The sequence below is a fragment of the Manis javanica genome, chromosome 15 (assembly GCF_040802235.1).
Source record: "Manis javanica isolate MJ-LG chromosome 15, MJ_LKY, whole genome shotgun sequence".
Taxonomy (NCBI): domain Eukaryota; kingdom Metazoa; phylum Chordata; class Mammalia; order Pholidota; family Manidae; genus Manis; species Manis javanica.
In genome coordinates, this window is record NC_133170.1 from 32,718,279 (window position 1) to 32,729,544 (window position 11,266).

Consider the following 11,266-nt stretch of genomic DNA (forward strand, 5'->3'; position numbering starts at 1 on the left):
TGGTAAAGAAGAAGTTAAACTGTCACTATTTGCAGATGACACGATATTGTACATAAAAAACCCTAAAGACTCCACTCCAAAACTACTAGAACTAATATTGGAATTCAGCGAAGTTGCAGGATACAAATTAACACACAGAAATCTGTGGCTTTCTTATACACTAACAATGAACTAAAGAAAGAGAAATTAGGAAAACAATTCTATTCACAATATCATCAAAAAGAATAAAATACCTAGGAATAAACCTAACCAAGGAAGTGAAAGACCTATACCCAGATAACTACAATACACTCTTAAGAGAAATTAAAGAGGACACTAACAAATGGAAACTCATCCCATGCTTCTGACTAGGAAGAATTAATATCGTCAAAATGGCCATCCTGCCCAAAGCAATCTACAGATTTAATACAATTCCTATCAAATTACCAACAGCATTCTTCAATGAGCTGGAACAAATAGTTCCAAAATTCATATGGAACCACCAAAGACCCCGAATAGTCAAAGCAATCCTGAGAAAGAAGAATAAAGTTGGGGGGATCTCGCTCCCCAACTTCAAGCTCTACTACAAAGCCACAGTAATCAAGACAATTTGGTACTGGCACAAGAACACAGCTACAGACCAGTGGAACAGTTCAGAGAGTCCAGACATTAACCCAAACATATATGGTCAATTAATATTTGATAAAGGAGCCATGGACATACAATGGGGAAATGACAGTCTCTTCAACAGATGGTGCTGGCAAAACTGGACAGCTACATGTAAGAGAATGAAACTGGGTCGTTGTCTAACTCCATACACAAAAGTAAATTCGAAATGGATCAAAGACCTGAATGTAAGCCATGAAACCATAAAACTCTTAGATAAAAACATAGGCAAAAATCTCTTGGGCATAAACATCAGTGACTTCTTCATGAACATATCTCCCTGGGCAAGGGAAACAAAAGCAGAAATGAACAGGTGGGACTATATCAAGCTGAAAAGCTTCTGTACAGCAAAGGACACCCATCAATAGAACAAAAAGGTATCCTACAGTATGGGAGAATATATTCATAAATGACAGATCCGATAAAGGGTTGACATCCAAAATATATAAAGAGCTCACCCACCTCAACAAACAAAAAGCAAATAATCCAATTAAAAAATGGGCAGAGGAGCTGAACAGACAGTTCTCTAAAGAAGAAATTCAGATGGCCAACAGACACATGAAAAGATGCTCCACATCACTTGACATCAGAGAAATGCAAATTAAAACCACAATGAGATATCACCTCACACCAGTAAGGATCGCCACCATCCAAAAGACAGAGAACAACATTGGCGAGGGTGTGGAGAAAGGTGAACCCTCCTACACTGTTGGTGGGAATGTAAATTAGTTCAACCATTGTGGAAAGCAGTATGGAGGTTCCTCAATAAACTAAAAATAGAAATAGCATTTGACCCAGGAATTCCACTTCTAGGAATTTACCCTAAGAATGCAGCACTCCAGTTTGAAAAAGACAGATGCACCCCTATGTTATCGAAGCACTATTTACAGTAGCCACGAAACGGAAGCAATCTAAATGTCCATCAGTAGATGAATGGATAAATAAGAGGTGGTATGTATATGTCGCGCGCCCCGTCCTCGCCGGCAAGAACAGCACGCAACAACAGCAGGATTCTTCTGCAGAAAGCTTTATTCTTCAGCTCTTTGTGAAACAAATGAGTTGGGCAGGACCCAGAGGGGAAGGAGAGGCTTGCTTATATAGTTCTCATGCTCTGACCTGGTTGGTGGGGCTCCATATGCCTTATTAGCATAACCATTTGGTGGGTCTCATTGGTCCTTATGCCAAGGCGCAATTAGCATGTAGTTTAGTGGTGTGGGATGATTTGTCATTAGGAAGTTCGGGGCCTTCCGGCTGCCCTGCATTGGGCGCTATTTTCTGAGCGCGGCTGCCAACATCTCCCCCTTTTTTGTCTAACAGAAGCTCAAGGCGGAACTTGCCAGCAGAGGCGGAGACAGAGGCCTGACCTCCATCGCACTTCCTGATGCCCCCTTTTTGGAGAGGGGTTCTGGGCATCTACCCCTATGCAGTCAGGCATGCCTCTCAGAGGGGTCCAAGACCTCTTGCAGTGCTTTGCCTCGCATCCTCTGGCTGGCGTTGGGACCGCTTGGTACAAAGGGTTTGGACCCTTTTTCTCAACCCTCTTGCACCATGAGCTTCTTAAAGAAAGCTGTGATTAAGCATTGAGGTACTCGGGCCTGGTGCAGTGCCACATGGGCTCAGGGTGCAAGAGCTACCTCAAGCTAAAGCTGAGCTTCCTTCTTAAGCATGTTGAGCCACACTTGGGGAGAGGCGCCAACGTCTATCGCCATTAGGGCTTGAGCAAGGATCACCTTGTCCTGCTTATGTTGGTTGCGGAGTCTGCATAACAACCAGAGTAAGAGCATGAGACCTCCAAGCAGGAACACGCCCATCCCAGCCATGCCCGCCCACTCCTTGACGTGGGAGAGAGCTCTGAGGAACCAGGAAGAGAGTCCTTCCACTACGGAGATATCTAGACGGGTGGAGTTGATGTGGATAATTTCTCACCGCAGCTCTTCTAGTGTCCCATCGAAGTCTTGGGACCAGTTTCCTGAAAGATACTGGGACAGGTCTCGTGACAGATTAGCTGCCCGTGTAAAATTTTTATATTGAATGCTAGTGATGCAGAGGGCACGATATTTCCGCTCACATCCCAATTGGGCCATTTGCCAGAGCACCTCCATTTGTTCCTCCACGAGATCTATGCGTTGATTGAGGATCATTATTCCTCCTTTCAGTTTGCCATCAAGTGTGGACTGTTGGTCCAGGGCAGAAGCTACTGAGGCTGCAAGGTTATTGAGCTCTGTAGCCGATTTGATGGAGGTGTCTAAAGCTATACCAGCGGCGGTGGCTGCGACCGCGGTCGCGGAGATCAGGAGCACTATGGCGGCTGTAACACCGAAATCGCGCCTTTCTCTAAACAGAGTCATGGTGTTAGGGGCGTCTACGGGAACAGGGACCCAACAGGGGATGCAGACTACCAAAGCATTGGTAAAGTTACGCGCATCCCAACACTGAGACAGAAAGCAGGTTTCATTGGAGCAGGAGTCAAAGCTACTATTGGATAAGATAAACAGAAATGGGGGGTATACGCATACTGGAGAAGGTGGAAAAAGGGAATTAGGTGACTCTGGACCTGATTTTGCTGAACACGTGTAGTTCTCGTTGTTATGGGTCATGATCATGTTCCAGTGTGCGCGCATGTGGTTATTCTCGCACCAAAAGGTGATATTTTTTACACCGATTCCCCCACCCTGGAGGGCGGAAAAGGGGGAGAGGTCGGTACACGAGCCATTGACTCCACACAGCATCCATTTATGGAAGGGGTTCATGCTCAGCTGCTGACGAAACTCGCCTTCGAGCACCTTTACTGGCCACCAAGCCTCATTGGCTGGCCGTCCCTCCATATCTGGGGAGATGGTAAACTCCTGCCTCTCAGTTGCCCACTTTACTACAGTTGACTGACAGTCAGTCCAGGGCCACAGCTCTCCCTCATAGTCGCCCACACAATGGGAGGCATATTTGGGTTGACGAGGCCTGTCGGTGGAATTGTTCCTGGGAGAGTGTACAAATGTGCCATTGATCCAGAGAACCATCTGGTGGATAGTCATGTTCTTATAGGGCGGGCTCCCTTCCTTATTAGGCCCTTCAAATTTAGCTGACATAACGGGGAGGCTACTGGCCTCTAGAATTATGTCACTGAACCATCCGTATTTCCTCCGTTTCAGGGAGATACAGCCAGCTAGATTCTGAGTGGTGAAGCATAATGACCCATTAGTTACGAAGGATCGGTTTTCTCCCAGGGGAGCTACTAGGGTGTCTTTAACTAGGTAGGGCAAGTTCATACTAGAGTTGGTGGTGAAAAAGCGGGGAAAAATGGCTGCATTGAAATGGACAGGCATAGGCTTAGGAAAGGCAGACAGGATTCCCCATCTCAATACTCCCTGAGTCGGGGTCTCCAGTGTCAGGAGCAGGGTCAGGAGGTACAGCGAAGTCATCTCCTTTGTTTAGGACTTTCCTCGTTAGGCGCTCCGGGATCCAGAAGGGATTTTCTTCACCCTGGGGGAAAACACACACAGCTCCCCTGGATCTGATTATGATTGGATCCGGGCCCTTCCATTGGTTAGATAACACGTCCTTCCATTTTACTAGTTCTTGTGGGTCTTTTGGCCACTGATTATGGCGATCCGCTGCTGTATGGCCTTGAGCATCCAGATTCAAAAAATTTATAGTGAAAAGTGCTAGGGCTATGGCAGTTTTTGGTGTGGGGGGTATATCTTCAATTCCCCCTTTTTGTTTAAGTAAATAGGATTTGAGCGTGCGGTTCGCGCGTTCCACAATCCCTTGACCCTGTGGGTTGTAGGGAAGGCCAGTGATATGTTTTATCCCCATGTGATGACAAAATTGAGCAAATTTTGTAGAGGTATAGGCTGGGCCATTGTCTGTTTTCAGAATCTGTGGTAACCCCCATGCGCTCCAAGCCTCAAGGCAGTGCTGGATGACATGGGAAGCTTTCTCTCCTGACAATGGGGAGGCAAAGATGACTCCTGAACAAGTATCCACGGATACATGTACATATTTCAGTTTCCCAAAAGACGAAATATGCGTCACATCCATTTGCCAAACTTGTAAAGGCCTAATACCTCTGGGGTTGATCCCAACATGAGGTGCGGGAAGGAAGCTGCAGCAGTGTTGGCAGCTAAGGACAATGTTCCTAGCTTCGGCCCTGGTTATGCTAAACCACCTGCGCAGCGTTTCGGCAGTGACATGAAACTGTGTGTGGAATTTTGAAGCTGTGGTGACAGGGTCTAGCAGGGGAAAGGCTATGCTTCTGGTTGCGAGGTCTGCCAGGTGGTTGCCTTGGGTCATAGGCCCGGGAAGGCCTGAATGTGCTCTGATATGAGTTATATACAAAGGAGATTGCCTATGAAGTAGTGCTGATTGTATCTGTTTGAACAAAGTGGCTACTGGGCTGGACGCTTTAATTAGCCCGGCCACTTCTAGAGATTTGACTGCATTAACTACATAACAGGAGTCAGACACAATATTTAAAGGTTCAGGAAAGATTTGTAGGACCTCTAAGACTATGCGACATTCCACTATTTGTGGAGTGTCAGGCGTGTAGCTTTTTGTCACAACTTTGCCATCATGGACATAGGCACCTGTGCCTCTCTTAGACCCGTCCGTGTAAACTGTTTTTCCATGAGGCAGCGGGGTTAGGCTAGTGACCCGAGGGAATACTAGGAGATGATTTTTGGCGAAGTTGATGAGGGGATGTTTAGGGAAATGATTATCAAAGGTTCCTGAGAAACTGTAAGCAAGTATGGCCCAATCATCGTTCATAGCACATAATACTTGTATCTGTTCTACGCTGTAAGGGGTTATAATTTTAGCTGGAGCCTCTCCGAAATGTGTCATGGAGGTTTTTACTCCTCTCAAAGCAAGTTTGGCCACGGCTGCCGGATAGTACTCTATTGTCCTAGCCTGAGAGGCTTGGGGATGGATCCAGATCAGTGGGCCGTGCTGCCATAAAACTGCTGTTGGCAGCTCTGGGGTGGGAAGGACACACAACTCAAAGGGTTCATTCGATTGCACTCTATTTAATTGTGCTGTCATCAAAGCCTGTTCTACTTTGCGAATGGCTTGTAATGCCTCAGGCGTGAGGGAGCGCGGTGACGTTAGTTGTGGGTCTCCTTCTAGGGTTTTAAATAGTGGAGTCAATTCAGTGGTGGGTATCTTTAAGTATGGGCGCAACCAATTAATATCCCCTAGGAGTTTTTGGAAGTCATTCAAATTTCGCAATTGATTATGTCTTATCTCAAGCTTTTGGGGGCAAATTACATCTGTGTAAATGGTTGCTCCTAGGAATTTGCTAACACTAGATTTTTGGACCTTCTCGCTTCCTATATTCAGTCTCCAATTTTCTAGGGATCTAGTGAGATCTATATATGCTTCTTCTATTTCCGCTGGTTGTGGGGAGCAAAGAAGGATGTCATCCATGTAATGGATGATCTTTAGCGTGGGATAGGTCTTACGAATTGGGTCTAGTGCTCGCTGAACGTACAGTTGACATATGGTGGGGCTATTTGCCATTCCTTGAGGGAGGACCTTCCACTGAAATCTGGCATCGGGTTGTTCATGGTTAATAGCTGGCAAAGTAAAAGCAAATCTTTCCCTGTCCTTGGAGCTTAGAGGTATAGAAAAGAAACAATCTTTAATATCTATTATGAGCACTTTCCATTCTTTGGGTAAGGCAGAGAGGAGTGGCAGTCCCCGTTGTACAGGTCCAAGCATTCTCATTTGAGCATTTACTGCTCTCAGATCATGAAGCAACCTCCATGATCCTGACTTTTTCCTGATTACAAATATGGGTGTGTTCCATGGGGACACAGAGGGTTCTAGGTGTCCCACTTGGAGCTGCTCTTGCACTAAGCAATGAGCTGCTTCTAATTTTTCAGAGGATAGGGGCCACTGAGGAACCCATACGGCCTCCTCTGTGAGCCAAGGTATGGGCATGGCATCTTCAATGGCCCCTATGAAAAACCCAGGCCGTGACGGTCATTCTTTACTTTGGGCAGGATGGGCTCTATGTGTCCCTGTTGGTGTTTCCCCAGCCCCTTGCCAGGGATGTATCCCATGTCCATCATCATGCCTTGGGCGGGGGTGGAGTATTCATTAATGAGTTTGAGGCCTAAGTCTCTCATGACATCCCTCCCCCATAAATTGACCGGTAGAGGGAGTACATAAGGGGTGACTGTACCCTCTTGTCCTTCAGGGGCTCGCCATTTCAATGGTTTGGCACTAATTGAAGGGCTTGACTCATATCCTAAACCTTGTAATGAATGTGAGGATTGGGTCACAGGCCACTTGGAGGGCCACCAGGTTGCAGAGATAATACTTTTATCTGCTCCAGTGTCTAGGATTCCCTCAAAGCTCTTTCCCTCTATTTGAAGAGTTAATTTTGGTCTGTCTGCTAAATCTAATACTATGAAGGCTGAATCCCAGTCAGAGGAGCCGAAGCCCCTTTCTCCCCTCTCCGTGTTGGTAGCAGGATAATTGGCGTGGAGACTAGGTAAAACTAAGCTGGGCTATGCGGTCTCCCGGAGATATAGGGTAGATTCCTCTAGGGGCCGAACACATGATTTTTACCTGTCCTTCATAATCTTGATCTATGACTCCGGGATGAACTACCAGGCCTTTCAATGCAGCAGAAGAGCGCCCTAGGAGTAACCCAATGGTATTTGGTGGTAGGGGGCCTTTAAAGTCTGAAGGGATAGGCTGAACTCCCATCTGTGGAGTCAACACTATTCTGGTGGTGGCACGGATGTCCAATCCCGCGGAACCTGAAGTGGCTCTCCTTGGGGGGCCTGGTTGTTCCCGAATGACACTTGCGTGCTGGTTGCCCCATATATTTGCAGGCCCTGGTGACAGGGGCCCCTCTGGGCGTTTTTTGGCAGTTCTAAGGGTTTCCCTTCTATATCTTTAATAGACCGGCACTCATTGGCCCAATGCCTGCCTTTCTTACACTTAGGGCACAACCCAGGGGTCTTTTGGGTTGTTTGTTCTGAAGCTGGGCTCCTACACTCTCTCTTTATATGTCCTAATTTCCCGCATTGAAAGCATTTGATACTTCTGTTAGTGATCCTGGCTTGTTTGTGGCTCTGTAATATGGCCGCGGCTAGGCCCGCATTGGTGAGTGGCCCTCCTATTTCTCTACAGGCTTTCAACCAGGCATGTATCCCTTTTTGTTTCCAGGGTGTTATCACCTGTCTGCATTCCTTGGTACATTGTTCAAATACTAATTGCTCCACTAGGGGCATTGCTTGTTCCTGATCTCCAAATATTCTGCCTGCGGCCTCCATCATATGAGCGACAAAGTCAGAAAATGGCTCGCTCAGCCCCTGAATAATTTTTGTCAAATTGCCTGATACTTCTCCTTTGTTGGTGAGGGCTTTCCATGCCTTGGCGGCGCACGTGTTTATTTGTGCGTATACCTGTAAGGGGAAGGCGGTCTGGTTGGCTACCCACTGTCCTTGGCCCATCAGCATATCATATGACCACGCAGGCTGTCCTTCGGCCGCGTTTGCGCGTGCCTGGGTCATGCTGATATCATGCCACAATGCCTTCCATTCTATGTATTGCCCCATACTAGAAAGGCATGCCTTAGTTACATATTGCCAGTCTGCGGGTGTCATGGCTGTCTCTGTTAATCTCTCAACTTGTGCTATGGTATAGTTAGCACTGACTCCATAAGCCCGAACGGATTCTGCTAACTCCTTAACTTGTTTATGGCTCAGGGGCTGGTGAGAGCGTACGCCATTATCCTCAAATACAGGAAACATTTGTCTAATTGCCTGAAGAGTATCTGGGTGGCAAAAGGAGAGTGCGCCACTCACGTAAGGTGGCGGGGCAAAGGGCGTCGGGGGACACCCTGCTTTCATTTTTTCCTTGGTCCGCTTTTCAACTTTGCTGGTTCCCTTACTTCTACACTCTGCAGTTTTATTTTCTTCCCCTTCCTCTGCGGACGTTAATTCCTCCTCAGATTCCCTATTGGAGAGTTGGAGGTCCCTCAACTCTTTCCAGGGGTATTTACTATTTTCTCCGAGGCGATCGTCACTCGCTTCTCGGGGCTCTTTCGCTTTTGCCCTAGGCGGGCTTTCTCCCTCACTCTGAGGTTTCTTTACCTTCGTTTTTGTGGCCTTTTTTCGGCCGCGCGCGCTCTCTGTTTCCCGTTCCGTTTCTGACATGCTCTCTTGGATATCTGTCAATGCTCTCTGACCTTCTTTTATTACCTTTTCACATCTCTCATCTTTCAGACAAGCTCTAATCAGTTTCCAGAGGGGCCTGGTGCCTCCCCTCAGGCTACCCTCCTCCTCCTCTCTATCAAGATCTTTCCCCAGTTTGTCCCAGCTCGGGATTGAGAGGGACCCTGAACAAATGAACCAGGGGGCCACACGGTCTATCTCCTTCACAAAAGATCCTAAGACTTTGCTGGAGACCTTCAAGTTTCGCTCTTTGAGAGCTGTCTGCAGCGCCGTGACTAATGACGGTGCATTCCCCATGGTGCCTCCTTATTTACAGAGAACCATCAACCATCATCCTAAAAAGCAGGGGCCTCTCGGAACTTACCCCTCCGGGCTTTCTTCTGACCTGCAGTTCTGAATCCTCTCCAGATGTCTGAAGGGTCCTCCCTGTGCCGGTGATGTTCTGGTTCCCGGGTTTCGGCACCACTTGTCGCGCACCCCGTCCTCGCCGGCAAGAACAGCACGCAACAACAGCAGGATTCTTCTGCAGAAAGCTTTATTCTTCAGCTCTTTGTGAAACAAATGAGTTGGGCAGGACCCAGAGGGGAAGGAGAGGCTTGCTTATATAGTTCTCATGCTCTGACCTGGTTGGTGCGGCTCCATATGCCTTATTAGCATAACCATTTGGTGGGTCTCATTGGTCCTTATGCCAAGGCGCAATTAGCATGTAGTTTAGTGGTGTGGGATGATTTGTCATTAGGAAGTTCGGGGCCTTCCGGCTGCCCTGCATTGGGCGCTATTTTCTGAGCGCGGCTGCCAACATGTATACACAATGAAATGTTATTCAGCCGTAAGAAGAAAACAAATCATGCCATTTGCAACAACATGGATGGAGCTAGAGGGTATTATGCTCATTGAAATAAGCCAGGTGGAAAAAGAGAAGTATCAAATTATTTCACTCATATGTGGAGTATAAGAACAAAGAAAAAAACTGAAGGAACGAAACAGCAGCAGACTCATCGAACCCAAGAATGGACTAACAGTTACCAAAGGGAAAGGGACTGGGGAGGATGGGTGGGAAGGGAGGGACAAGGGAGGAACAGAGGCATTACAATTAGCAGACATAATGTAGGGGGTGGGGGACATAGGGAGGGCCGTACAACACAGAGAAGACAAGTAGTGATTCTATAACATCTTACTACATTGACGGACAGTGACTGTAATGGGAAATGTGGTGGCAACTTAATAATTGGGGATTGTAGTAACCACAATGTTGCTCATGTAACTGTACACTAATGATACAAAAAAAAAAATATTTGGTGACAGATGGCTATGTGACTGTCAGCATATAACTGAGAAGGGGTTCCAAGAATTGAATGATGTGGTTGTGATGAAATTAGTGTCAGAATTATGCATGTAAACAAGGTTTTTTGAGGATTACGTATAGAATATTTAGAATGCTGCATGGTCTCAGTCTATGAATAAGAAGGGTTTGTCCATGACATATGAAATAAAACATGAGAAATGAATTTTAAATAAGTGTTATATAATTATTTATCAAAGCCTATATCAAATTTGCATTATTTTGATCAATTATATACTAAATCATAATTATTAAATTAGGCCCTCAATTGTTACTGGTGTTGCCAGCGGCCTTTCTCAGTTCCTTGACACGTGGGCCTCTCCACACGGCAGCTCAGCAACCCAAAAAGAGGCTGAGCAACCAGAAGTCATGGTCTTTTTGTTGCCTAATCTTGTAAGTGACATCCCACCACTATTGTCACATCCTATTGTTGGAAACAAGTCACTAGGTCCAGCACATTGGACAGGAAACAGAAGGATGTGAACAGCAAGGTGGGTGGGATCATGAGAGCCTTCTTGGGGCTCCCCTCTACAGATGTCAAATTTTAGTAACAATCATATCCTCTATATCTGCTTAAACTAGGATGAAAATTTTTAGATGTTATCTTAAAAATGTATGAGCGAACCATTTGCAACAACATAGATGGAGCTAGAGGGTATTATGCTCAGTGAAATAAACCAGGTGGAGAAAGACAAATATCAAATGATTTCACTCATCTGTGGAGTATAAGAACAAAGGAAAAACTGAAGGAGCAAAACAACGGCAGACTCACAGAACCCAAGAATGGACTAACAGTTACCAAAGGGAAAGGGACTGGGGAGGATGCGTGGGAAGGGAGGGAGAAGAGGGGGAGAAAAGAAAGGGAGCATTACGATTAGCATGTATAATGTGGGGGGGCACGGGAAGGGCTGTGCAACACAGAGAAGACAAGTAGTGATTCTACGGCATCTTACTGCACTGATGGACAGTAACTGTAATGGGGTATGTGGGGGGGACTTGGTGATGGGAGGAGTCTAGTAAACATAATGTTCCTCATGTAATTGTAGATTAACGTTACCAAAATGAAAATTTTTTTTAAAAATGTATGGGCAGACGC

The 11,266-nt window shown here is 46.4% G+C and overlaps 1 long non-coding RNA gene across 1 annotated transcript; it reads right to left on the reverse strand.

The window, feature by feature from the left end:
- Positions 1-1,656: 1,656 nt before the first annotated feature.
- On the reverse strand, positions 1,657-9,621 carry LOC140846479 (uncharacterized). Its single transcript, XR_012125604.1, has 2 exons — positions 9,193-9,621; positions 1,657-4,122 (listed from the first exon to the last, which is right to left on the reverse strand). It is a non-coding gene; the product is annotated as an uncharacterized lncRNA (long non-coding RNA).
- Between the last annotated feature and the right edge of the window lie 1,645 nt (positions 9,622-11,266).